The sequence below is a fragment of the Scyliorhinus torazame genome, chromosome 3, assembly GCF_047496885.1.
Source record: "Scyliorhinus torazame isolate Kashiwa2021f chromosome 3, sScyTor2.1, whole genome shotgun sequence".
Taxonomy (NCBI): Eukaryota; Metazoa; Chordata; class Chondrichthyes; order Carcharhiniformes; family Scyliorhinidae; genus Scyliorhinus; species Scyliorhinus torazame.
Genome location: NC_092709.1, coordinates 252292886 through 252317250, shown reverse-complemented (window position 1 = coordinate 252317250; position 24365 = coordinate 252292886).

The following is a 24365-nucleotide window of genomic DNA, read 5'->3' as shown; positions in this document are numbered from 1 at the left end:
AATGAAAGAGCGCGACCAGGACACTGTGAAAGAGCGCGAGGAGAGCGGCGAGGACGCTGTGAAAGAGCGCGAGGAGTGTGGCGGGGACACAGTGAAAGAGCGTGAGGAGAGCGGCGGGGACACAGTGAAAGAGTGCGAGAAGAGCGACGGGGACACAATGAAAGAGCGGGAGGAGTGTGGCGGGGTCGCAGAGTGAAAGAGCGCGAAAAGAGCGTCGGGAACACAATGAAAGGGGGCGAAGAGAGCGGCGGGGACACAGTTAAAGAACGCGAGGAGAGCGACGAGGACACAGTGAAAGAGCGCGAGCTGAGCAGTGAGGACACAGAGTGAAAGAGCACGAGGAGAGCGTTGGGACACAGTGGAACAGCGCAAGGAGAGCAGCAGGGACTAAGAGTGTAAGAACGCAAGGAGAGCGGCGAGGACACAATGAAAGAGCGCGAGGAGAGCGGTGGGGACACAGTGAAAGAGCGCGAGGAGCGTGGCGGGGACACAGTGAAAGGGCGCAAGGAGAGTGGTGGGGACACAGTGAAAGAGTCCGAGGAGCGCGGCGGGGCCACAGAGTGAAAGAGCGCAAGGAGAGAGGCGGGGTCACAGAGTGAAAGAGCGCGAGTAGAGCGGCAGGGACACGATGAAGGAGCGAGAGGAGAGCGGCTGGGACACAGTGAAAGAGCGTGAGAGCTGCGGGAACACAGAGTGAAAGAGCGCGAGTAGAGCGGCAGGGACACGATGAAAGAGCGAGAGGAGAGCGGCTGGGACACAGTGGAAGAGCGTGAGAGCGGCGGGAACACAGAGTGAAAGAGCGCGAGGAGAGCAACGGGGACAGAGTGAAAGAGCGTGAGGAGAGGAGCGGAGACACAGAGGGTAGGAGCACGAGGACAGCGGCGGGGACACAATGGACGAGCCCGAGGAGAGCGGCAGGGACACAGAGTGAAAGAGCGCGAGGAGAGCGGCGGGGACACCGTGAAAGAGCGCGAGGAGAGCGGCGGGGACACAGTGAATGGGCACGAGAAGAATGGCGGGGACACCGTGAAAGAGAGCGAGGAGAGTGGCAGGGTCACACAGTGAAATAGCGTGAGGAGAGCGGCGGGGACACAGTGAAAGAGCGCGAGGAATGCGGCGGGGTCACAGAGTGAAAAAGCGCGAGGAGTGGGGCGGGGACACCATGAAAGAGCACGAGGAAAGCGGCGGGTACAGAGAGTGAAAGAGTGGGAGGAGCGCGGCGGGAACACAGTGAAAGAGCGCGAGGGGAGCGGCGGGGACACGGTGAAAGAACGCGAGGAGAACGGCCGTGACACAGAGTGAAAGACCGCGAGGAGAGCGGCGGGGACAAAGTGAAAGAGCGCGAGGAGAGCGGTGGAGACACAGAGTGAAATAACGCGCACAGAGCAGTGGGGACACAGAGTGAAAGAGCGCGAGGAGAGCGGCGGGGACACAGAGTGAAATAGTGCGAGGAGAGCGGCGGGGCCACAGAGTGAAAGAGCGCGAGGAGAGCGACGGGGACACAGAGTGAAAGAGCGTGAGGAGAGCGGCGGGGACACAGTGAAAGAGCGCAAGGAGAGCGGCGGGCACACCGTGAAAGAGCACGAGGAGAGCGGCGGGGTCCCCGTGAAAGAGCACGAGGAGAGCGGCGGGGACAGAGTGAAAGAACGCGAGGAGAGCGGCGAGACAGAGTGAAAGAGCGCAAGGAGAGTGGCGGGGACACCGTGAAAGGGCACAAGGAGAGCAGCGGGGACACAGACATAAAGAGCGCGAGGAGAGCAACGGGGACAGAGTGAAGGAGCGTGAGGAGAGTGGCGAGGACACAGTGAAAGAGCGCGAGGGGAGCGGCGGAACGGCAGGGACACAGTGTAAAAGAGCGCGAGGAGAGCGGCTGGGACATAGAGTGAAAGAGCTCAAGGAGAGCAGCGGGCACACAGAGTGAAAGAGCGCGAGGAGGGTGGCGGAGACACAGGGTGAATGAGCGCGAGGAGAGGGGCAGGGACGCTGTGAAAGAGCGCGAGGAGAGTGGCGGGGACACAGTGAAAGAGCGCGAGGAGAGCGGCGGAGACACAGTGAAAGACTGCGAGAAGAGCGACGGGGACACAATGAAAGAGCGGGAGGAGTGTGGCGGGGTCACAGAGTGAAAGAGCGCGAAGAGAGCTTCGGGAACACGATGAAAGAGAGCGAAGAGAGCGGCGGGGACACAGTGAAAGAACGCGAGGAGAGCGGCAGGACACAGTGAAAGAGCGTGAGGAGAGCGGCGAGGACACAGAGTGAAAGAGCGCGAGGAGAGCATTGGGGACACAGTGGAACAGCGCAAGGAGAGCGGCAGGGACTAGGAGTGTAAGAACGCGAGGAGAGCGAGTGGACACAGTGAAAGAGCGCGAGGAGAGCGGTGAGGACACAGTGAAAGAGCGTGAGGAGAGCGGCGGCGACACAGTGAAAGGGCGCAAGGAGAGCGGTGGGGACACAGTGAAGAGTGCGAAGAGAGCGGCGGATCACAGAGTGAAAGAGTGCGAGGAGAGCGGCGGGGTCACTGAATGAAAGAGCGCGAGGAGAGCGGCGGGGTCACAGAGTGAAAGAGCGCAAGTAGAGCGGCGGGGACACGATGAAAGAGCAAGAGGACAACGGCAGGGACACAGTGAAAGATTGCAACGAGAGCAACGGGGACACAGTGAAAGAGCGCGACAAAGACACTGTGAAAGAGCGCGAGGAGAGCGGCGAGGACGCTGTGAAAGAGCGCGAGGAGAGCGGCGAGGATGCTGTGAAAGAGTGTGAGGAGAGTGGCGGGGACACAGTGAAAGAGCGCGTGGAGAGCGGCGGGGACACTGACAGAGTGTGAGGAGAGCGGCGGGGACACAGTGAAAGAATGTGAGCAGGGCAGCGGGGTCACAGAGTGAAAGAGCGCGAGGAGAGCGGCGGGAAAACAGTGAAAGAGGGCGAGGAGAGCGGTGAAGACACAGTGAAAGAGAGCGAGGGGAGCGGCAAGGACACAGAGTGAATTAGCACGAGGAAAGCGCTGGGGACACAGTGAAAGAGCGCGAGGAGAGCAGCGGGGACACTGACAGAGCGCGAGGAGAGCAGCGAGGACACAGAGTGAAAGACCGCGAGGAGAGCGGTGGGGACACAGTGAAAGAGCGCCAGTAGGGCGGCGAGGACACAGTGAAAGAACGCGAGGTGAGCGGTGGGGACACAGTGAAACAGCGCGAGGAGAGCGGCGGAGACACAGTGAAAGAGCGCGAGGAGAGAAGGGGGACACAGTGAAAGTGCGCGAGGTGAGCGACGAGGACACAGATTGAAAGAGTGCGAGGAGAGAGGTGGGAAGACTGTGAAAGAGCGCGAGGAGAGCGGCGGGGACACAGAGAGAAAGAGCGTGAGGAGAGCGGCAGGAACACAGTGAAAGAGCACGAGGAGAGCGGCGGGGACACAGAGTGAAAGAGTGCGAGGAGAGCGGCGTGGACACAGTGAAAGAGCGTGAGGAGAGCAGCGGGGACACAGAGTGAAAGAGCGCGAGGAGAGCGGCGGAGACATAGACATAAAGAGCGCGAGGAGAGCAACGGGGACAGAGTGAAGGAGCGTGAGGAGAGTGGCGGGGACACAGTGAAAGAGCGCGATGGGAGCGGCGGAACGGCAGGGACACAGTGTAAAAGAGCACGAGGAGAGCGGCGGGGACATAGAGTGAAAGAGCTCAAGGAGAGCAGCGGGCACACAGAGTGAAAGAGCGCGAGGAGGGTGGCGGAGACACAGAGTGAATGAGCGCGAGGAGAGGGCAGGGACACAGTGAAAGAGCGCGAGGAGAGCGGCGGGGACACTGACAGAGTGTGAGGAGAGCGGCGGGGACACAGTGAAAGAATGTGAGCAGGGCAGCGGGGTCACAGAGTGAAAGAGCGCGAGGAGAGCGGCGGGAAAACAGTGAAAGAGGGCGAGGAGAGCGGTGAAGACACAGTGAAAGAGAGCGAGGGGAGCGGCAAGGACACAGAGTGAAAGAGCACGAGGAAAGCGCTGGGGACACAGTGAAAGAGCGCGAGGAGAGCAGCGGGGACACTGACAGAGCGCGAGGAGAGCAGCGAGGACACAGAGTGAAAGACCGCGAGGAGAGCGGTGGGGACACAGTGAAAGAGCGCCAGTAGGGCGGCGAGGACACAGTGAAAGAACGCGAGGTGAGCGGTGGGGACACAGTGAAAGAGCGCGAGGAGAGCGGCGGAGACACAGTGAAAGAGCGCGAGGAGAGAAGGGGGACACAGTGAAAGTGCGCGAGGTGAGCGACGAGGACACAGATTGAAAGAGTGCGAGGAGAGAGGTGGGAAGACTGTGAAAGAGCGCGAGGAGAGCGGCGGGGACACAGAGAGAAAGAGCGCGAGGAGAGCGGCAGGAACACAGTGAAAGAGCACGAGGAGAGCGGCGGGGACACAGAGTGAAAGAGTGCGAGGAGAGCGGCGTGGACACAGTGAAAGAGCGTGAGGAGAGCAGCGGGGACACAGAGTGAAAGAGCGCGAGGAGAGCGGCGGAGACATAGACATAAAGAGCGCGAGGAGAGCAACGGGGACAGAGTGAAGGAGCGTGAGGAGAGTGGCGGGGACACAGTGAAAGAGCGCGATGGGAGCGGCGGAACGGCAGGGACACAGTGTAAAAGACCGCGAGGAGAGCGGCGGGGACATAGAGTGAAAGAGCTCAAGGAGAGCAGCGGGCACACAGAGTGAAAGAGCGCGAGGAGGGTGGCGGAGACACAGAGTGAATGAGCGCGAGGAGAGGGGCAGGGACACAGTGAAAGAGCGCGAAGAGAACGGCGGGGACACAGTGAAAGATTGCAACGACAGCGATGGGGGCACAGTGAAAGAGCGCGACCAGGACACTGTGAAAGAGCGCGAGGAGAGCGGCGAGGACGCTGTGAAAGAGCGTGAGGAGAGTGGCGGGGACACAGTGAAAGAGCGCAAGGAGAGCTGCGTGGACACAATGAAAGAGCGGGAGGAGTGTGGCGGGGTCACAGAGTGAAAGAGCGCGAAGAGAGCGTCGGGAACACGATGAAAGAGGGCGAAGAGAGCGGCGGGGACACAGTGAAAGAACGCGAGGAGAGCGGCAGGACACAGTGAAAGAGCGTGAGGAGAGCGGCGAGGACACAGAGTGAAAGAGCGCGAGGAGAGCATTGTGGACACAGTGGAACAGCGCAAGGAGAGCGGCAGGGACTATGAGTGTAAGAACGCGAGGAGAGCGGCGAGGACACAGTGAAAGAGCGCGAGGAGAGCGGTGAGGACACAGTGAAAGAGCGCGAGGAGAGCGGCGGTGACACAGTGAAAGGGCGCAAGGAGAGCGGTGGGGACACAGTGAAGAGTGCGAAGAGAGCGGCGGGTCACAGAGTGAAAGAGCGCGAGGAGAGAGGCGGGGTCACAGAATGAAAGAGCGCGAGGAGAGCGGCGGGGTCACAGAGTGAAAGAGCGCAAGTAGAGCGGCGGGGACACGATGAAAGAGCAAGAGGAGAACGGCGGGGACACAGTGAAAGATTGCAACGAGACCAACGGGGACACAGTGAAAGAGCGCGACAAGGACACTGTGAAAGAGCGCGAGGAGAGCGGAGAGGACGCTGTGAAAGAGCGCGAGGAGAGCGGCGAGGATGCTGTGAAAGAGTGTGAGGAGAGTGGTGGGGACACAGTGAAAGAGCGCGAGGAGAGCGGCGGGGACACTGACAGAGTGTGAGGAGAGTGGCGGGGACACAGTGAAAGAATGTGAGCAGGGCAGCGGGGTCACAGAGTGAAAGAGCGCGAGGAGAGCGGCAGGAAAACAGTGAAAGAGGGCGAGGAGAGCGGTGGGGACACAGTGAAAGAGAGCGAGGGGAGCGGCAAGGACACATAGTGAAAGACCACGACTAAGGCGCTGGGGGCACAGTGAAAGAGCGCGAGGAAAGCAGCGGGGACACTGACAGAGCGCGAGGAGAGCAGCGAGGACACAGAGTGAAAGACCGCGAAGAGAGCGGTGGGGACACAGTGAAAGAGCGCCAGTAGGGCGGCGAGGACACAGTGAAAGAACGCGAGGTGAGCGGTGGGGACACAGTGAAAGAGCGCGAGGCGAGCGGCGGAGACACAGTGAAAGAGCGCAAGGAGAGAAGGGGGACACAGTGAAAGTGCGCGAGGTGAGCGACGAGGACACAGATTGAAAGAGTGCGAGGAGAGAGGCGGGAAGACTGTGAAAGAGCGCGAGGAGAGCGGCGGGGACACAGAGAGAAAGAGTGCGAGGAGAGCGGCGTGGACACAGTGAAAGAGCGTGAGGAGAGCAGCGGGGACACAGAGTGAAAGAGCGCGAGGAGAGCGGCGGGGACATAGTGAAAGAGTGCGAGGAGAGCGGCGGGGACACAGAGTGAAATAGTGCGAGGAGAGCGGCGGGAACACTGAAAGAGCGCAAGGAGAGCGGCGGGGCCACAGAGTGAAAGAGCGTGAGGAGAGCGGCGGGGACACAGTGAAAGAGCGCGAGGAGAGCGGCGGGCACACCGTGAAAGAGCACGAGGAGAGCGGCGGGGACCCCGTGAAAGAGCACGAGGAGAGCGGCGGGGACAGAGTGAAAGAATGCGAGGAGAGCAGCGTGACAGAGTGAAAGAGCGCGAGGAGAGTGGCGGGGACACCGTGAAGGGGCACATGGAGAGCAGCGGGTCACAGAGTGACAGAGCACGAGGAAAGCCGCGGGGACACGGTGAAAGACCGCGAGGAGAGCGGAGGAGACACAGAGTGAAAGAACGCGAGGAGAGCAACGGGGACAGAGTGAAGGAGCGTGAGGAGAGTGGCGGGGACACAGTGAAAGAGCGCGAGGGGAGCGGCGGAATGGGAGGGACACAGAGTAAAAGAGCGCGAGGAGAGCGGCGGGGACATAGAGTCAAAGAGCTCAAGGAGAGCAGCGGGCACACAGAGTGAAAGAGCGCGAGGAGAACGGCGGGGACACAGTGAAAGATTGCAACGAGAGCGATGGGGGCACAGTGAAAGAGCGCGACCAGGACACTGTGAAAGAGTGCAAGGAGAGCGGCGAGGATGCTGTGAAAGAGCGCGATGAGAGTGGCGGGGACACAGTGAAAGAGCGCGAGGAGAGCGGCGGGGACACAGTGAAAGAGCGCGAAGAGAACGGTGGGGACACAGTGAAAGATTGCAACGAGAGCGATGGGGGCACAATGAAAGAGCGCGACCAGGACACTGTGAAAGAGCGCGAGGAGAGCGGCGAGGACGCTGTGAAAGAGCGCGAGGAGTGTGGCGGGGACACAGTGAAAGAGCGTGAGGAAAGCGGCGGGGACACAGTGAAAGAGTGCGAGAAGAGCGACGGGGACACAATGAAAGAGCGGGAGGAGTGTGGCGGGGTCGCAGAGTGAAAGAGCGCAAAGAGAGCGTCGGGAACACGATGAAAGAAGGCGAAGAGAGCGGCGGGGACACAGTGAAAGAACGCAAGGAGAGCGACGAGGACACAGTGAAAGAGCGCGAGCTGAGCGGCGAGGACACAGTGGAACAGCGCAAGGAGAGCGGCAGGGACTAGGAGTGTAAGAACGCGAGGAGAGCGGCGAGGACACAGTGAAAGAGCGCGAGGAGAGCAGTGAGGACACAGTGAAAGAGCGCGAGGAGAGCGGTGAGGACACAGTGAAAGAGCGCGAGGAGAGCGGCGGGGACACAGTGAAAGGGCGCAAGGAGAGCGGTGGGGACACAGTGAAGAGTGCGAGGAGAGTGGCAGGGACACAGTGAAAGAGCGCGACAAGGACACTGTGAAAGAGCGCGAGGAGAGCGGCGAGGACGCTGTGAAAGAGCGCGAGGAGAGCGGCGAGGACGCTGTGAAAGAGTGCGAGGAGAGTGGCAGGGACACAGTGAAAGAGCGGGAGGAGTGTGGCGGGGTCACAGCGAAAGAGCGCGAGAAGAGCGACGGGGACACAATGAAAGAGCGGGAGGAGTGTGGCGGGGTCACAGAGTGAAAGAGCGTGAAGAGAGCGGCGGGAACACGATGAAAGAGGGCGAAGAGAGCGGCGGGGACACAGTGGAATAGCGCAAGGAGAGCGGCAGGGACTAGGAGTGTAAGAACGCGAGGAGAGCGGCGAGGACACAATGAAAGAGCGCGAGGAGAGCGGTGGGGACACAGTGAAATAGCGCGAGGAGAGTGGCGGGGACACAGTGAAAGGGCGCAAGGAGAGTGGTGGGGACACAGTGAAAGAGTGCGAGGAGAGCGGCGGGGCCACAGAGTGAAAGAGCGCGAGGAGAGCGGCGGGGTCACAGAGTGAAAGAGCGCGAGTAGAGCGGCAGGGACACGATGAAAGAGCGAGAGGAGAGCGGCTGGGACACAGTGAAAGAGCGTGAGAGCGGCGGGAACACAGAGTGAAAGAGCGCGAGGAGAGCGGCGGGGACACAGTGGACGAGCCCGAGGAGAGCGGCGGGGACACAGTGAATGGGCACGAGAAGAATGGCGGGGACACCGTGAAAGAGAGCGAGGAGAGTGGCAGGGTCACACAGTGAAATAGCGTGAGGGGAGCGGCGGGGACACAGTGAAAGAGCGCGAGGAATGCGGCGGGGTCACAGAGTGAAAGAGCGCGAGTAGAGCGGCAGGGACACGATGAAAGAGCGAGAGGAGAGCGGTTGGGACACAGTGAAAGAGCGTGAGAGCGGCGGGGCCACAGAGTGAAAGAGCGCGAGGAGAGCAACGGGGACAGAGTGAAAGAGCGCGAGGAGAGCAGCGGAGACACAGAGGGTAGGGGCACGAGGACAGCGGCGGGGACACAGTGGACGAGCCCGAGGAGAGCGGCAGGGACACAGAGTGAAAGAGCGCGAGGAGAGCGGCGGGGACACCGTGAAATAGCGCAAGGAGAGCGGCGGGGACACAGTGAATGGGCACGAGAAGAATGGCGGGGACACCGTGAAAGAGCGCAAGGAGAGTGGCGGGGACACAGTGAATGGGCACGAGAAGAATGGCGGGGACACCGTGAAAGAGAGCGAGGAGAGTGGCAGGGTCACACAGTGAAATAGCGTGAGGAGAGCGGCGGGGACACAGTGGAAGAGCGCGAGGAATGCGGCGGGGTCACAGAGTGAGCGGCAGGGACACGATGAAAGAGCGAGAGGAGAGCGGCTGGGACACAGTGAAAGAGCGTGAGAGCGGCGGGAACACAGAGTGAAAGAGCGCGAGGAGAGCAACGGGGACAGAGTGAAAGAGCGCGAGGAGAGCAGCGGAGACACAGAGGGTAGGAGCGCGAGGACAGCGGCGGGGACACAGTGGACGAGCCCGAGGAGAGCGGCAGGGACACAGAGTGAAAGAGCGCGAGGAGAGCGGCGGGGACACCGTGAAAGAGCGCGAGGAGAGCGGCGGGGACACAGTGAATGGGCACGAGAAGAATGGCGGGGACACCGTGAAAGAGAGCGAGGAGAGTGGCAGGGTCACACAGTGAAATAGCGTGAGGAGAGCGGCGGGGACACAGTGAAAGAGCGCGAGGAATGCTGCGGGGTCACAGAGTGAAAAAGCGCGAGGAGTGGGGCGGGGACACCATGAAAGAGCACGAGGAAAGCTGCGGGTACAGAGAGTGAAAGAGTGGGAGGAGAGCGGCGGGAACACAGTGAAAGAGCGCGAGGAGAACGGCCGTGACACAGAGTGAAAGACCGCGAGGAGAGCGGCGGGGACAGAGAGTGAAAGAGTGGGAGGAGCGCGGCGGGGACACAGTGAAAGAGCGCGAGTGGAGCGGTGGGGACACGGTGAAAGAGCGCGAGGAGAGTGGCGAGGATGCTGTGAAAGAGCGCGAGGAGAACGGCGAGGACGCTGTGAAAGAGCGCGAGGAGAGCGGCGAGGATGCTGTGAAAAGGTGTGAGGAGAGTGGCGGGGACACAGTGAAAGCGCGAGGTGAGCGGCGGGGACACAGAGTGAGCGGCAGGGACACGATGAAACAGCGAGAGGAGAGCGGCTGGGACACAGTGAAAGAGCGTGAGAGCGGCGGGAACACAGAGTGAAAGAGCGCGAGGAGAGCAACGGGGACAGAGTGAAAGAGCGTGAGGAGAGCAGCGGAGACACAGAGGGTAGGAGCGCGAGGACAGCGGCGGGGACACAGTGGATGAGCCCGAGGAGAGCGGCAGGGACACAGAGTGAAAGAGCGCGAGGAGAGCGGCGGGGACACCGTGAAAGAGCGCGAGGAGAGCGGCGGGGACACAGTGAATGGGCACGAGAAGAATGGCAGGGACACCGTGAAAGAGAGCGAGGAGAGTGGCAGGGTCACACAGTGAAATAGCGTGAGGAGAGCGGCGGGGACACAGTGAAAGAGCGCGAGGAATGCTGCGGGGTCACAGAGTGAAAAAGCGCGAGGAGTGGGGCGGGGACACCATGAAAGAGCACGAGGAAAGCTGCGGGTACAGAGAGTGAAAGAGTGGGAGGAGCGCGGCGGGAACACAGTGAAAGAGCGCGAGGGGAGCGGCGGGGACACGGTGAAAGAACGCGAGGAGAACGGCCGTGACACAGAGTGGAAGAGCGCGAGGAGAGCGGCGGGGACAAAGTGAAAGAGCGCGAGGAGAGCATTGGGGACACAGTGGAACAGCGCAAGGAGAGCGGCAGGGACTAGGAGTGTAAGAACGCGAGGAGAGCGGCGAGGACACAGTGGAAGAGCGCGAGGAGAGCGGTGAGGACACAGTGAAAGAGCGTGAGGAGAGCGGCGGCGACACAGTGAAAGGGCGCAAGGAGAGCGGTGGGGACACAGTGAAGAGTGCGAAGAGAGCGGCGGGTCACAGAGTGAAAGAGTGCGAGGAGAGCGGCGGGGTCACTGAATGAAAGAGCGCGAGGAGAGCGGCGGGGTCACAGAGTGAAAGAGCGCAAGTAGAGCGGCGGGGACACGATGAAAGAGCAAGAGGACAACGGCAGGGACACAGTGAAAGATTGCAACGAGAGCAACGGGGACACAGTGAAAGAGCGCGACAAAGACACTGTGAAAGAGCGCGAGGAGAGCGGCGAGGACGCTGTGAAAGAGCGCGAGGAGAGCGGCGAGGATGCTGTGAAAGAGTGTGAGGAGAGTGGCGGGGACACAGTGAAAGAGCGCGAGGAGAGCGGCGGGGACACTGACAGAGTGTGAGGAGAGCGGCGGGGACACAGTGAAAGAATGTGAGCAGGGCAGCGGGGTCACAGAGTGAAAGAGCGCGAGGAGAGCGGCGGGAAAACAGTGAAAGAGGGCGAGGAGAGCGGTGAAGACACAGTGAAAGAGAGCGAGGGGAGCGGCAAGGACACAGAGTGAATTAGCACGAGGAAAGCGCTGGGGACACAGTGAAAGAGCGCGAGGAGAGCAGCGGGGACACTGACAGAGCGCGAGGAGAGCAGCGAGGACACAGAGTGAAAGACCGCGAGGAGAGCGGTGGGGACACAGTGAAAGAGCGCCAGTAGGGCGGCGAGGACACAGTGAAAGAACGCGAGGTGAGCGGTGGGGACACAGTGAAACAGCGCGAGGAGAGCGGCGGAGACACAGTGAAAGAGCGCGAGGAGAGAAGGGGGACACAGTGAAAGTGCGCGAGGTGAGCGACGAGGACACAGATTGAAAGAGTGCGAGGAGAGAGGTGGGAAGACTGTGAAAGAGCGCGAGGAGAGCGGCGGGGACACAGAGAGAAAGAGCGTGAGGAGAGCGGCAGGAACACAGTGAAAGAGCACGAGGAGAGCGGCGGGGACACAGAGTGAAAGAGTGCGAGGAGAGCGGCGTGGACACAGTGAAAGAGCGTGAGGAGAGCAGCGGGGACACAGAGTGAAAGAGCGCGAGGAGAGCGGCGGAGACATAGACATAAAGAGCGCGAGGAGAGCAACGGGGACAGAGTGAAGGAGCGTGAGGAGAGTGGCGGGGACACAGTGAAAGAGCGCGATGGGAGCGGCGGAACGGCAGGGACACAGTGTAAAAGAGCGCGAGGAGAGCGGCGGGGACATAGAGTGAAAGAGCTCAAGGAGAGCAGCGGGCACACAGAGTGAAAGAGCGCGAGGAGGGTGGCGGAGACACAGAGTGAATGAGCGCGAGGAGAGGGCAGGGACACAGTGAAAGAGCGCGAAGAGAACGGCGGGGACACAGTGAAAGATTGCAACGACAGCGATGGGGGCACAGTGAAAGAGCGCGACCAGGACACTGTGAAAGAGCGCGAGGAGAGCGGCGAGGACGCTGTGAAAGAGCGTGAGGAGAGTGGCGGGGACACAGTGAAAGAGCGCAAGGAGAGCTGCGTGGACACAGTGACAGAGTGCGAGAAGAGCGACGGGGACACAATGAAAGAGCGGGAGGAGTGTGGCGGGGTCACAGAGTGAAAGAGCGCGAAGAGAGCGTTGGGAACACGATGAAAGAGGGCGAAGAGAGCGGCGGGGACACAGTGAAAGAACGCGAGGAGAGCGGCAGGACACAGTGAAAGAGCGTGAGGAGAGCGGCGAGGACACAGAGTGAAAGAGCGCGAGGAGAGCATTGTGGACACAGTGGAACAGCGCAAGGAGAGCGGCAGGGACTATGAGTGTAAGAACGCGAGGAGAGCGGCGAGGACACAGTGAAAGAGCGCGAGGAGAGCGGTGAGGACAAAGTGAAAGAGCGCGAGGAGAGCGGCGGTGACACAGTGAAAGGGCGCAAGGAGAGCGGTGGGGACACAGTGAAGAGTGCGAAGAGAGCGGCGGGTAACAGAGTGAAAGAGCGCGAGGAGAGAGGCGGGGTCACGGAATGAAAGAGCGCGAGGAGAGCGGCGGGGTCACAGAGTGAAAGAGCGCAAGTAGAGCGGCGGGGACACGATGAAAGAGCAAGAGGAGAACGGCGGGGACACAGTGAAAGATTGCAACGAGACCAACGGGGACACAGTGAAAGAGCGCGACAAGGACACTGTGAAAGAGCGCGAGGAGAGCGGCGAGGACGCTGTGAAAGAGCGCGAGGAGAGCGGCGAGGATGCTGTGAAAGAGTGTGAGGAGAGTGGCGGGGACACAGTGAAAGAGCGCGAGGAGAGCGGCGAGGATGCTGTGAAAGAGTGTGAGGAGAGCGGCGGGGACACAGTGAAAGAATTTGAGCAGGGCAGCGGGGTCACAGAGTGAAAGAGCGCGAAGAGAGCGTCGGGAACACGATGAAAGAGGGCGAAGAGAGCGGCGGGGACACAGTGAAAGAACGCGAGGAGAGCGGCAGGACACAGTGAAAGAGCGTGAGGAGAGCGGCGAGGACACAGAGTGAAAGAGCGCGAGGAGAGCATTGTGGACACAGTGGAACAGCGCAAGGAGAGCGGCAGGGACTATGAGTGTAAGAACGCGAGGAGAGCGGCGAGGACACAGTGAAAGAGCGCGAGGAGAGCGGTGAGGACACAGTGAAAGAGCGCGAGGAGAGCGGCGGTGACACAGTGAAAGGGCGCAAGGAGAGCGGTGGGGACACAGTGAAGAGTGCGAAGAGAGCGGCGGGTCACAGAGTGAAAGAGCGCGAGGAGAGAGGCGGGGTCACAGAATGAAAGAGCGCGAGGAGAGCGGCGGGGTCACAGAGTGAAAGAGCGCAAGTAGAGCGGCGGGGACACGATGAAAGAGCAAGAGGAGAACGGCGGGGACACAGTGAAAGATTGCAACGAGACCAACGGGGACACAGTGAAAGAGCGCGACAAGGACACTGTGAAAGAGCGCGAGGAGAGCGGCGAGGACGCTGTGAAAGAGCGCGAGGAGAGCGGCGAGGATGCTGTGAAAGAGTGTGAGGAGAGTGGCGGGGACACAGTGAAAGAGCGCGAGGAGAGCGGCGGGGACACTGACAGAGTGTGAGGAGAGCGGCGGGGACACAGTGAAAGAATGTGAGCAGGGCAGCGGGGTCACAGAGTGAAAGAGCGCGAGGAGAGCGGCGGGAAAACAGTGAAAGAGGGCGAGGAGAGCGGTGAAGACACAGTGAAAGAGAGCGAGGGGAGCGGCAAGGACACAGAGTGAAAGAGCACGAGGAAAGCGCTGGGGACACAGTGAAAGAGCGCGAGGAGAGCAGCGGGGACACTGACAGAGCGCGAGGAGAGCAGCGAGGACACAGAGTGAAAGACCGCGAGGAGAGCGGTGGGGACACAGTGAAAGAGCGCCAGTAGGGCGGCGAGGACACAGTGAAAGAACGCGAGGTGAGCGGTGGGGACACAGTGAAACAGCGCGAGGAGAGCGGCGGAGACACAGTGAAAGAGCGCGAGGAGAGAAGGGGGACACAGTGAAAGTGCGCGAGGTGAGCGACGAGGACACAGATTGAAAGAGTGCGAGGAGAGAGGTGGGAAGACTGTGAAAGAGCGCGAGGAGAGCGGCGGGGACACAGAGAGAAAGAGCGCGAGGAGAGCGGCAGGAACACAGTGAAAGAGCACGAGGAGAGCGGCGGGGACACAGAGTGAAAGAGTGCGAGGAGAGCGGCGGGGACATAGTGAAAGAGTGCGAGGAGAGCGGCGGGGACACAGAGTGAAATAGTGCGAGGAGAGCGGCGGGAACACTGAAAGAGCGCAAGGAGAGTGGCGGGGCCACAGAGTGAAAGAGCGTGAGGAGAGCGACGGGGACACTGAGTGAAAGAGCGTGAGGAGAGCGGCGGGGACACAGTGAAAGAGCGCGAGGAGAGCGGCGGGCACACCGTGAAAGAGCACGAGGAGAGCGGCGGGGACCCCGTGAAAGAGCACGAGGAGAGCGGCGGGGACAGAGTGAAAGAATGCGAGGAGAGCAGCGTGACAGAGTGAAAGAGCGCGAGGAGAGTGGCGGGGACACCGTGAAGGGGCACATGGAGAGCAGCGGGTCACAGAGTGACAGAGCACGAGGAAAGCCGCGGGGACACCGTGAAAGACCGCGAGGAGAGCAGAGGAGACACAGAGTGAAAGAACGCGAGGAGAGCAACGGGGACAGAGTGAAGGAGCGTGAGGAGAGTGGCGGGGACACAGTGAAAGAGCGCGAGGGAAGCGGCGGAATGGGAGGGACACAGAGTAAAAGAGCGCGAGGAGAGCGGCGGGGACATAGAGTCAAAGAGCTCAAGGAGAGCAGCGGGCACACAGAGTGAAAGAGCGCGAGGAGAACGGCGGGGACACAGTGAAAGATTGCAACGAGAGCGATGGGGGCACAGTGAAAGAGCGCGACCAGGACACTGTGAAAGAGTGCAAGGAGAGCGGCGAGGATGCTGTGAAAGAGCGCGATGAGAGTGGCGGGGACACAGTGAAAGAGCGCGAGGAGAGCGGCGGGGACACAGTGAAAGAGCGCGAAGAGAACGGTGGGGACACAGTGAAAGATTGCAACGAGAGCGATGGGGGCACAATGAAAGAGCGCGACCAGGACACTGTGAAAGAGCGCGAGGAGAGCGGCGAGGACGCTGTGAAAGAGCGCGAGGAGTGTGGCGGGGACACAGTGAAAGAGCGTGAGGAAAGCGGCGGGGACACAGTGAAAGAGTGCGAGAAGAGCGACGGGGACACAATGAAAGAGCGGGAGGAGTGTGGCGGGGTCGCAGAGTGAAAGAGCGCAAAGAGAGCGTCGGGAACACGATGAAAGAAGGCGAAGAGAGCGGCGGGGACACAGTGAAAGAACGCAAGGAGAGCGACGAGGACACAGTGAAAGAGCGCGAGCTGAGCGGCGAGGACACAGTGGAACAGCGCAAGGAGAGCGGCAGGGACTAGGAGTGTAAGAACGCGAGGAGAGCGGCGAGGACACAGTGAAAGAGCGCGAGGAGAGCAGTGAGGACACAGTGAAAGAGCGCGAGGAGAGCGGTGAGGACACAGTGAAAGAGCGCGAGGAGAGCGGCGGGGACACAGTGAAAGGGCGCAAGGAGAGCGGTGGGGACACAGTGAAGAGTGCGAGGAGAGTGGCAGGGACACAGTGAAAGAGCGCGACAAGGACACTGTGAAAGAGCGCGAGGAGAGCGGCGAGGACGCTGTGAAAGAGCGCGAGGAGAGCGGCGAGGACGCTGTGAAAGAGTGCGAGGAGAGTGGCAGGGACACAGTGAAAGAGCGGGAGGAGTGTGGCGGGGTCACAGAGTGAAAGAGCGTGAAGAGAGCGGCGGGAACACGATGAAAGAGGGCGAAGAGAGCGGCGGGGACACAGTGAAAGAACGCGAGGAGAGCGGCGAGGACACAGTGAAAGAGCGTGAGGAGAGCGCCGAGGACACAGAGTGAAAGAGCGCGAGGAGAGCATTGGGGACACAGTGGAATAGCGCAAGGAGAGCGGCAGGGACTAGGAGTGTAAGAACGCGAGGAGAGCGGCGAGGACACAATGAAAGAGCGCGAGGAGAGCGGTGGGGACACAGTGAAAGAGCGCGAGGAGAGTGGCGGGGACACAGTGAAAGGGCGCAAGGAGAGTGGTGGGGACACAGTGAAAGAGTGCGAGGAGAGCGGCGGGGCCACAGAGTGAAAGAGCGCGAGGAGAGCGGCGGGGTCACAGAGTGAAAGAGCGCGAGTAGAGCGGCAGGGACACGATGAAAGAGCGAGAGGAGAGCGGCTGGGACACAGTGAAAGAGCGTGAGAGCGGCGGGAACACAGAGTGAAAGAGCGCGAGGAGAGCGGCGGGGACACAGTGGACGAGCCCGAGGAGAGCGGCGGGGACACAGTGAATGGGCACGAGAAGAATGGCGGGGACACCGTGAAAGAGAGCGAGGAGAGTGGCAGGGTCACACAGTGAAATAGCGTGAGGAGAGCGGCGGGGACACAGTGAAAGAGCGCGAGGAATGCGGCGGGGTCACAGAGTGAAAGAGCGCGAGTAGAGCGGCAGGGACACGATGAAAGAGCGAGAGGAGAGCGGTTGGGACACAGTGAAAGAGCGTGAGAGCGGCGGGGCCACAGAGTGAAAGAGCGCGAGGAGAGCAACGGGGACAGAGTGAAAGAGCGCGAGGAGAGCAGCGGAGACACAGAGGGTAGGGGCACGAGGACAGCGGCGGGGACACAGTGGACGAGCCCGAGGAGAGCGGCAGGGACACAGAGTGAAAGAGCGCGAGGAGAGCGGCGGGGACACCGTGAAAGAGCGCAAGGAGAGCGGCGGGGACACAGTGAATGGGCACGAGAAGAATGGCGGGGACACCATGAAAGAGCGCAAGGAGAGCGGCGGGGACACAGTGAATGGGCACGAGAAGAATGGCGGGGACACCGTGAAAGAGAGCGAGGAGAGTGGCAGGGTCACACAGTGAAATAGCGTGAGGAGAGCGGCGGGGACACAGTGAAAGAGCGCGAGGAATGCGGCGGGGTCACAGAGTGAGCGGCAGGGACACGATGAAAGAGCGAGAGGAGAGCGGCTGGGACACAGTGAAAGAGCGTGAGAGCGGCGGGAACACAGAGTGAAAGAGCGCGAGGAGAGCAACGGGGACAGAGTGAAAGAGCGCGAGGAGAGCAGCGGAGACACAGAGGGTAGGAGCGCGAGGACAGCGGCGGGGACACAGTGGACGAGCCCGAGGAGAGCGGCAGGGACACAGAGTGAAAGAGCGCGAGGAGAGCGGCGGGGACACCGTGAAAGAGCGCGAGGAGAGCGGCGGGGACACAGTGAATGGGCACGAGAAGAATGGCGGGGACACCGTGAAAGAGAGCGAGGAGAGTGGCAGGGTCACACAGTGAAATAGCGTGAGGAGAGCGGCGGGGACACAGTGAAAGAGCGCGAGGAATGCTGCGGGGTCACAGAGTGAAAAAGCGCGAGGAGTGGGGCGGGGACACCATGAAAGAGCACGAGGAAAGCTGCGGGTACAGAGAGTGAAAGAGTGGGAGGAGAGCGGCGGGAACACAGTGAAAGAGCGCGAGGAGAACGGCCGTGACACAGAGTGAAAGACCGCGAGGAGAGCGGCGGGGACAGAGAGTGAAAGAGTGGGAGGAGCGCGGCGGGGACACAGTGAAAGAGCGCGAGTGGAGCGGTGGGGACACGGTGAAAGAGCGCGAGGAGAGCGGCGAGGTTGCTGTGAAAGAGCGCGAGGAGAACGGCGAGGACGCTGTGAAAGAGCGCGAGGAGAGCGGCGAGGATGCTGTGAAAAGGTGTGAGGAGAGTGGCGGGGACACAGTGAAAGCGCGAGGTGAGCGGCGGGGACACAGAGTGAGCGGCAGGGACACGATGAAACAGCGAGAGGAGAGCGGCTGGGACACAGTGAAAGAGCGTGAGAGCGGCGGGAACACAGAGTGAAAGAGCGCGAGGAGAGCAACGGGGACAGAGTGAAAGAGCGTGAGGAGAGCAGCGGAGACACAGAGGGTAGGAGCGCGAGGACAGCGGCGGGGACACAGTGGACGAGCCCGAGGAGAGCGGCAGGGACACAGAGTGAAAGAGCGCGAGGAGAGCGGCGGGGACACCGTGAAAGAGCGCGAGGAGAGCGGCGGGGACACAGTGAATGGGCACGAGAAGAATGGCAGGGACACCGTGAAAGAGAGCGAGGAGAGTGGCAGGGTCACACAGTGAAATAGCGTGAGGAGAGCGGCGGGGACACAGTGAAAGAGCGCGAGGAATGCTGCGGGGTCACAGAGTGAAAAAGCGCGAGGAGTGGGGCGGGGACACCATGAAAGAGCACGAGGAAAGCTGCGGGTACAGAGAGTGAAAGAGTGGGAGGAGCGCGGCGGGAACACAGTGAAAGAGCGCGAGGGGAACGGCGGGGACACGGTGAAAGAACGCGAGGAGAACGGCCGTGACACAGAGTGAAAGAGCGCGAGGAGAGCGGCGGGGACAAAGTGAAAGAGCGCGAGGAGAGCGGTGGAGACACAGAGTGAAATAACGCGCGCAGAGCAGTGGGGACACAGAGTGAAAGAGCGCGAGGAGAACGGCGGGGACGCAGTGAAAGAGCGCGAGAAGAGCGGCGGAGACCTAGAGTGAAAGAGCGCGATGAGAGCGGCAGGGACACAGTGAAAGAGCACGAGGAGAGCGGCGGGGACACAGTGAACGAGCGCGAGGAGAGCGGCGGGTCACAGAGTGAAAGAGCGCGAGGAGAGCGGCGGGGACACAGTGAAAGAGCGTGAAGAATGCGGCAGGGACACCGCGAAAGAGCACGAGGAGAGCGGAGAGGAGAGCGGCGCGGACACATTGAAAGAGCGCAAGAGCGACGGGGACAGAGTGAAAGAGCGCGAGGACAGCGGCGGGGACACAGTGAACGAGCCCGAGGAGAGCAGCAGGGACACAGAGTGAAAGAGCGCGAGGAGAGCGGCAGGGACACCGTGAAAGAGCACGAAGAGAGCGGCGGGGACACAGTGAATGGGCACGAGGAGAATCGCGGGGACACCGTGAAAGAGAGCGAAGAGAGCGGCAGGGTCACACAGTGAAATACCGTGAGGAGAGCGGCGGGGTCACAGAGTGAAGAGGCGCGAGGAGTGCAGTGAGGACAGGATGATAGAGCGCGAGGTGAGCGGCAGGGACACCATGAAAGAGCACGAGGAGAGCGGAGGGGACAGAGAGTGAAAGAGTGGGAGGAGCGCGGCGGGGACACAGTGAAAGAGCGCGAGGGGAGCGGTGGGGACACGGTGAAAGAGCGCGAGGAGAGCGGCGAGGATGCTGTGAAAGAGCGCGAAGAGAGCGGCGAGGACGCTGTGAAAGAGCACGAGGAGAGCGGCGAGGATGCTGTGAAAGAGTGCGAGGAGAGTGGCGGGGACACAGTGAAAGAGCGCGAGGTGAGCGGCGGGAACACTGACAGAGTGTGAGGAGAGCGGCGGGGACACAGTGAAAGAGCGCGAGGTGAGCGGCGGGGACACTGACAGAGTGTGAGGAGAGCGGCGGGGACACAGTGAAAGAATGTGAGCAGGGCAGTAGGATCACAGAGTGAAAGAGCGCGAGGAGAGCGGCGGGAAAACAGTGAAAGAGGACGAGGAGAGCGGTGGGGACACAGTGAAAGAGAGCGAGGGGAGCGGCAAGGACACAGAGTGAAAGAGCACGAGGAAAGCGCTGGGGACACAGTGAAAGAGTGCGAGGAGAGCAGCGAGGACACTGACAGAGCGCGAGGAGAGCAGCGAGGACACAGAGTGAAAGACCGCGAGGAGAGCGGTGGGGACACAGTGAAAGAGCGCCAGGAGGGCGGCGAGGACACAGTGAAAGAACGCGAGGTGAGCGGTGGGGACACAGTGAAAGAGCGCGAGGAGAGCGGCGGGGACAGAGAGTGAAAGAGTGGGAGGAGCGCGGCGGGGACACAGTGAAAGAGCGCGAGGCGAGCGGTGGGGACATGGTGAAAGAGCGCGAGGAGAGCAGCAGGGACAGAGTGAAAGAGCGTGGGGAGAGCGGCGAGGATGCTGTGAAAGAGCGCGAGGAGAGCGGCGAGGATGCTGTGAAAGAGTGCGAGGAGAGTGGCGGGGACACTGACAGAGTGTGAGGAGAGCGGCGGGGACACAGTGAAAGAATGTGAGCAGGGCAGCGGGGTCACAGAGTGAAAGAGCGCGAGGAGAGATGCGGGAAAACAGTGAAAGAGGGCGAGGAGAGCGGTGGGGACACAGTGAAAGAGAGCGAGGGGAGCGGCAAGGACACAGAGTGAAAGAGCACGAGGAGAGCAGCGGGGACACTGACAGAGCGCGAGGAGTGCAGCGAGGACACAGAGTAAAAGACCGCGAGGAGAGCGGTGGGGACACAGTGAAAGAGCGCCAGTAGGGCGGCGAGGACACAGTGAAAGAACGCGAGGAGAGCGGCGGAGACACTGTGAAAGAGCGCGAGGAGAGAAGGGAGACACAGTGAAAGTGCGCGAGGTGAGCGACGAGGACACAGATTGAAAGAGTGCGAGGAGAGAGGCGGGAAGACTGTGAAAGAGCGCGAGGAGAGCGGCGGGGACACAGAGTGAAAGAGCGCGAGGAGAGCGGTGTGAACACAGTGAAAGAGCGCGAGGAGAGCGGCGGGGTCACAGAGTGAAAGAGTGCGAGGAGAGCGGCGTGGACACAGTGAAAGAGCGTGAGGAGAGCAGCGGGGACACAGAGTGAAAGAGCGCGAGGAGAGCGGCGGGGACACAGAGTGAAATAGTGCGAGGAGAGCGGCGGGAACACTGAAAGAGCGCAAGGAGAGCGGCGGGGCCACAGAGTGAAAGAGCGCGAGGAGAGCGACGGGGACACAGAGTGAAAGAGCGTGAGGAGAGCGGCGGGGACACAGTGAAAGAGCGCGAGGAGAGCGGCGGGCACACCGTGAAAGAGCACGAGGAGAGCGGCGGGGACCCCGTGAAAGAGCACGAGGAGAGCGGCGGGGACAGAGTGAAAGAACGCGAGGAGAGCGGCGTGACAGAGTGAAAGAGCGCGAGGAGATGGGCGGGGACACCGTGAAAGGGCACATGGAGAGCAGCGGGTGACAGAGCACGAGGAAAGCCGCGGGGACACCGTGAAAGACCGCGAGGAGAGCGGCGGAGACACAGAGTGAAAGAGCGCGAGGAGAGCAACGGGGACAGAGTGAAGGAGCGTGAGGAGAGTGGCGGGGACACAGTGAAAGAGCGCGAGGGGAGCGGCGGAACGGCAGGGACACAGAGTAAAAGAGCGCGAGGAGAGCGGCGGGGACATAGAGTGAAAGAGCTCAAGGAGAGCAGCGGGCACACAGAGTGAAAGAGCGCGAGGAGAACGGCGGGGACACAGTGAAAGATTGCAACGAGATCGATGGGGGCACAGTGAAAGAGCGCGACCAGGACACTGTGAAAGAGTGCGAGGAGAGCGGCGAGGACGCTGTGAAAGAGCGCGATGAGAGTGGCGGGGACACAGTGAAAGAGCGCGAGGAGAGCGGCGAGGACACAGTGAAAGAGCGCGAGGAGAGCGGCGGGGACACAGTGAAAGGGCGCAAGGAGAGCGGTGGGGACACAGTGAAGAGTGCGAAGAGAGCGACGGGTCACAGAGTGAAAGAGCGCAAGGAGAGCGGCGGGGTCACAGAATGAAAGAGTGCGAGGAGAGCGGCGGGGTCACAGAGTGAAAGAGCGCAAGTAGAGCGGCGGAGACACGATGAAAGAGCAAGAGGAGAACGGCGGGGACACAGTGAAAGATTGCAACGAGAGCGACGGGGACACAGTGAAAGAGCGCGATAAGGACACTGTGAAAGAGCGCGAGGAGAGCGGCGAGGACGCTGTGAAAGAGGGCGAGGAGAGCGGCGAGGACGCTGTGAAAGAGTGCGAGGAGAGTGGCGGGGACACAGTGAAAGAGCGGGAGGAGTGTGGCGGGGTCACAGTGAAAGAGCGCGAGAAGAGCGACGGGGACACAATGAAAGAGCGGTAGGAGTGTGGCGGGTCACAGAGTGAAAGAGCGTGAAGAGTGCGGCGGGAACACGATGAAAGAGAGCGAAGAGAGCGGCGGGGACACAGTGAAAGAACGCGAGGAGAGCGGCGAGGACACAGTGAAAGAGCGTGAGGAGAGCGGCGAGGACACAGAGTGAAAGAGCGCGAGGAGAGCATTGGGGACACAGTGGAACAGCGCAAGGAGAGCGGCAGGGACGAGGAGTGTAAGAACGCGAGGAGAGCGGCGAGGACACAATGAAAGAGCGCGAGGAAAGCGGTGGGGACACAGTGAAAGAGCGCGAGGAGAGTGGCGGGGACACAGTGAAAGGGCGCAAGGAGAGTGGTGGGGACACAGTGAAAGAGTGCGAGGAGAGCGGCGTGGCCACAGAGTGAAAGAGCGCGAGGAGAGCGGCGGGGACACGATGAAAGAGCGAGAGGAGAGCGGCTGGGACACAGTGAAAGAGCGTGAGAGCGGCGGGAACACAGAGTGAAAGAGCGCGAGGAGAGCAACGGGGACAGAGTGAAAGAGCGCGAGGAGAGCAGCGGAGACGCAGAGGGTAGGAGCGCGAGGACAGCGGCGGGGACACAGTGGACGAGCCCGAGGAGAGCGGCAGGGACACAGAGTGAAAGAGCGCGAGGAGAGCGGTGGGGACACTGTGAAAGAGCGCGAGGAGAGAGGCGGGGACACAGTGAATGGGCACGAGAAGAATGACAGGGACACTGTGAAAGTGAGCGAGGAGAGTGGCAGGGTCACACAGTGAAATAGCGTGAGGAGAGCGGCGGGGCCACAGTGAAAGAGCGCGAGGAATGCGGCGGGGTCACAGAGTGAAAAAGCGCGAGGAGTGGGGCTGGGACACCATGAAAGAGCACGAGGAAAGCGACGGATACAGAGAGTGAAAGAGTGGGAGGAGCGCGGCGGGAACACAGTGAAAGAGCGTGAGGGGAGCGGCGGGGACACGGTGAAAGAGCGCGAGGAGAACGGCCGTGACACAGAGTGAAAGACCGCGAGGAGAGCGGCGGGGACAAAGTGAAAGAGCGCGAGGAGAGCGGTGGAGACACAGAGTGAAATAACGCGCGCAGAGCAGCGGGGACACAGAGTGAAAGAGCGCGAGGAGAGCGGCGGGGACGCAGTGAAAGAGCACGAGGAGAGCGGCGGGGACACAGTGAAAGAGCGCGAGGAGAGCGGCGGGTCACAGAGTGAAAGAGCGCGAGGAGAGCAGCGGGGACACAGTGAAAGAGCGTGAAGAATGCGGCATGGACACCGTGAAAGAGCGCGAGGAGAGCGGAGAGGAGAGCAGCGGGGACACATTGAAAGAGCGCAAGAGCGACGGGGACAGAGTGAAAGAGCGCGAGGACAGCGGCGGGGACACAGTGAAAGAGCGCGAGGAGAGCGGCGGGGTCACAGAGTGAAGAAGCGCGAGGAGTGCGGTGAGGACAGGATGATAGAGCACAAGGTGAGCGGCAGGGACACCATGAAAGAGCACGAGGAGAGCAGCGGGGACAGAGAGTGAAAGAGTGGGAGGAGCGCGGCGGGGCACAGTGAAAGAGCGCGAGGGGAGCGGTGGTACACGGTGAAAGAGCGCGAGGAGAGCAGCAGGGACAGAGTGAAAGAGCGTGGGGAGAGCGGCGGGGACACAGTGAAAGAGCGCGAGGAGAGCAGCCGTGACACAGAGTGAAAGAGCATCGAGGAGAGCGGCGGGGACACAGTGAAAGAGCGCAAGAGCGGTGGGGACACAGAGTGAAAGACCGCGAGGAGAGCGGCGGGGGCAAAGTGAAAGAGCGCGAAGAGAGCGGTGGAGACACAGAGTGAAATAACGCACGCAGAGCAGCGGGGACACAGCGAAAGAGCGCGAGGAGAGCGGCGGGGTTGCAGTGAAAGAGCGCGAGGAGAGCGGCGGAGACATAGAGTGAAAGAGCGCGATGAGAGCGGCAGGGACACAGTGAAAGAGCACGAGGAGAGCGGCGGGGACACAGTGAAAGAGCGCGATGAATGCGGCGGGGACACCGTGAAAGAGCGCAAGGAGAGCGGAGAGGAGAGCGGCGGGAACACATTGAAAGAGCGCGAGAGCGACGGGGACAGAGTGAAAGATCGCGAGGAGAGCGGCGGGGACACAGTGAAAGAGCACGAGGAGTGCGGCGGGAACACAGTGAAAGAGCGCGAGGACAGCGGCGGGGACACAGTGAATGAGCATGAGGAGAGTGGCGGGCACACCGTGAAAGAGAGCGAGGAGAGCGGCAGGGTCACACAGTGAAAGAGCGCGAGGAGAGCGGCAGGGACAGAGTGAAAGAGCGCGAGGAGAGCTGTGGGGACACAGTGAAAGAGCGCGAGGAGAGCAGCCGTGACACA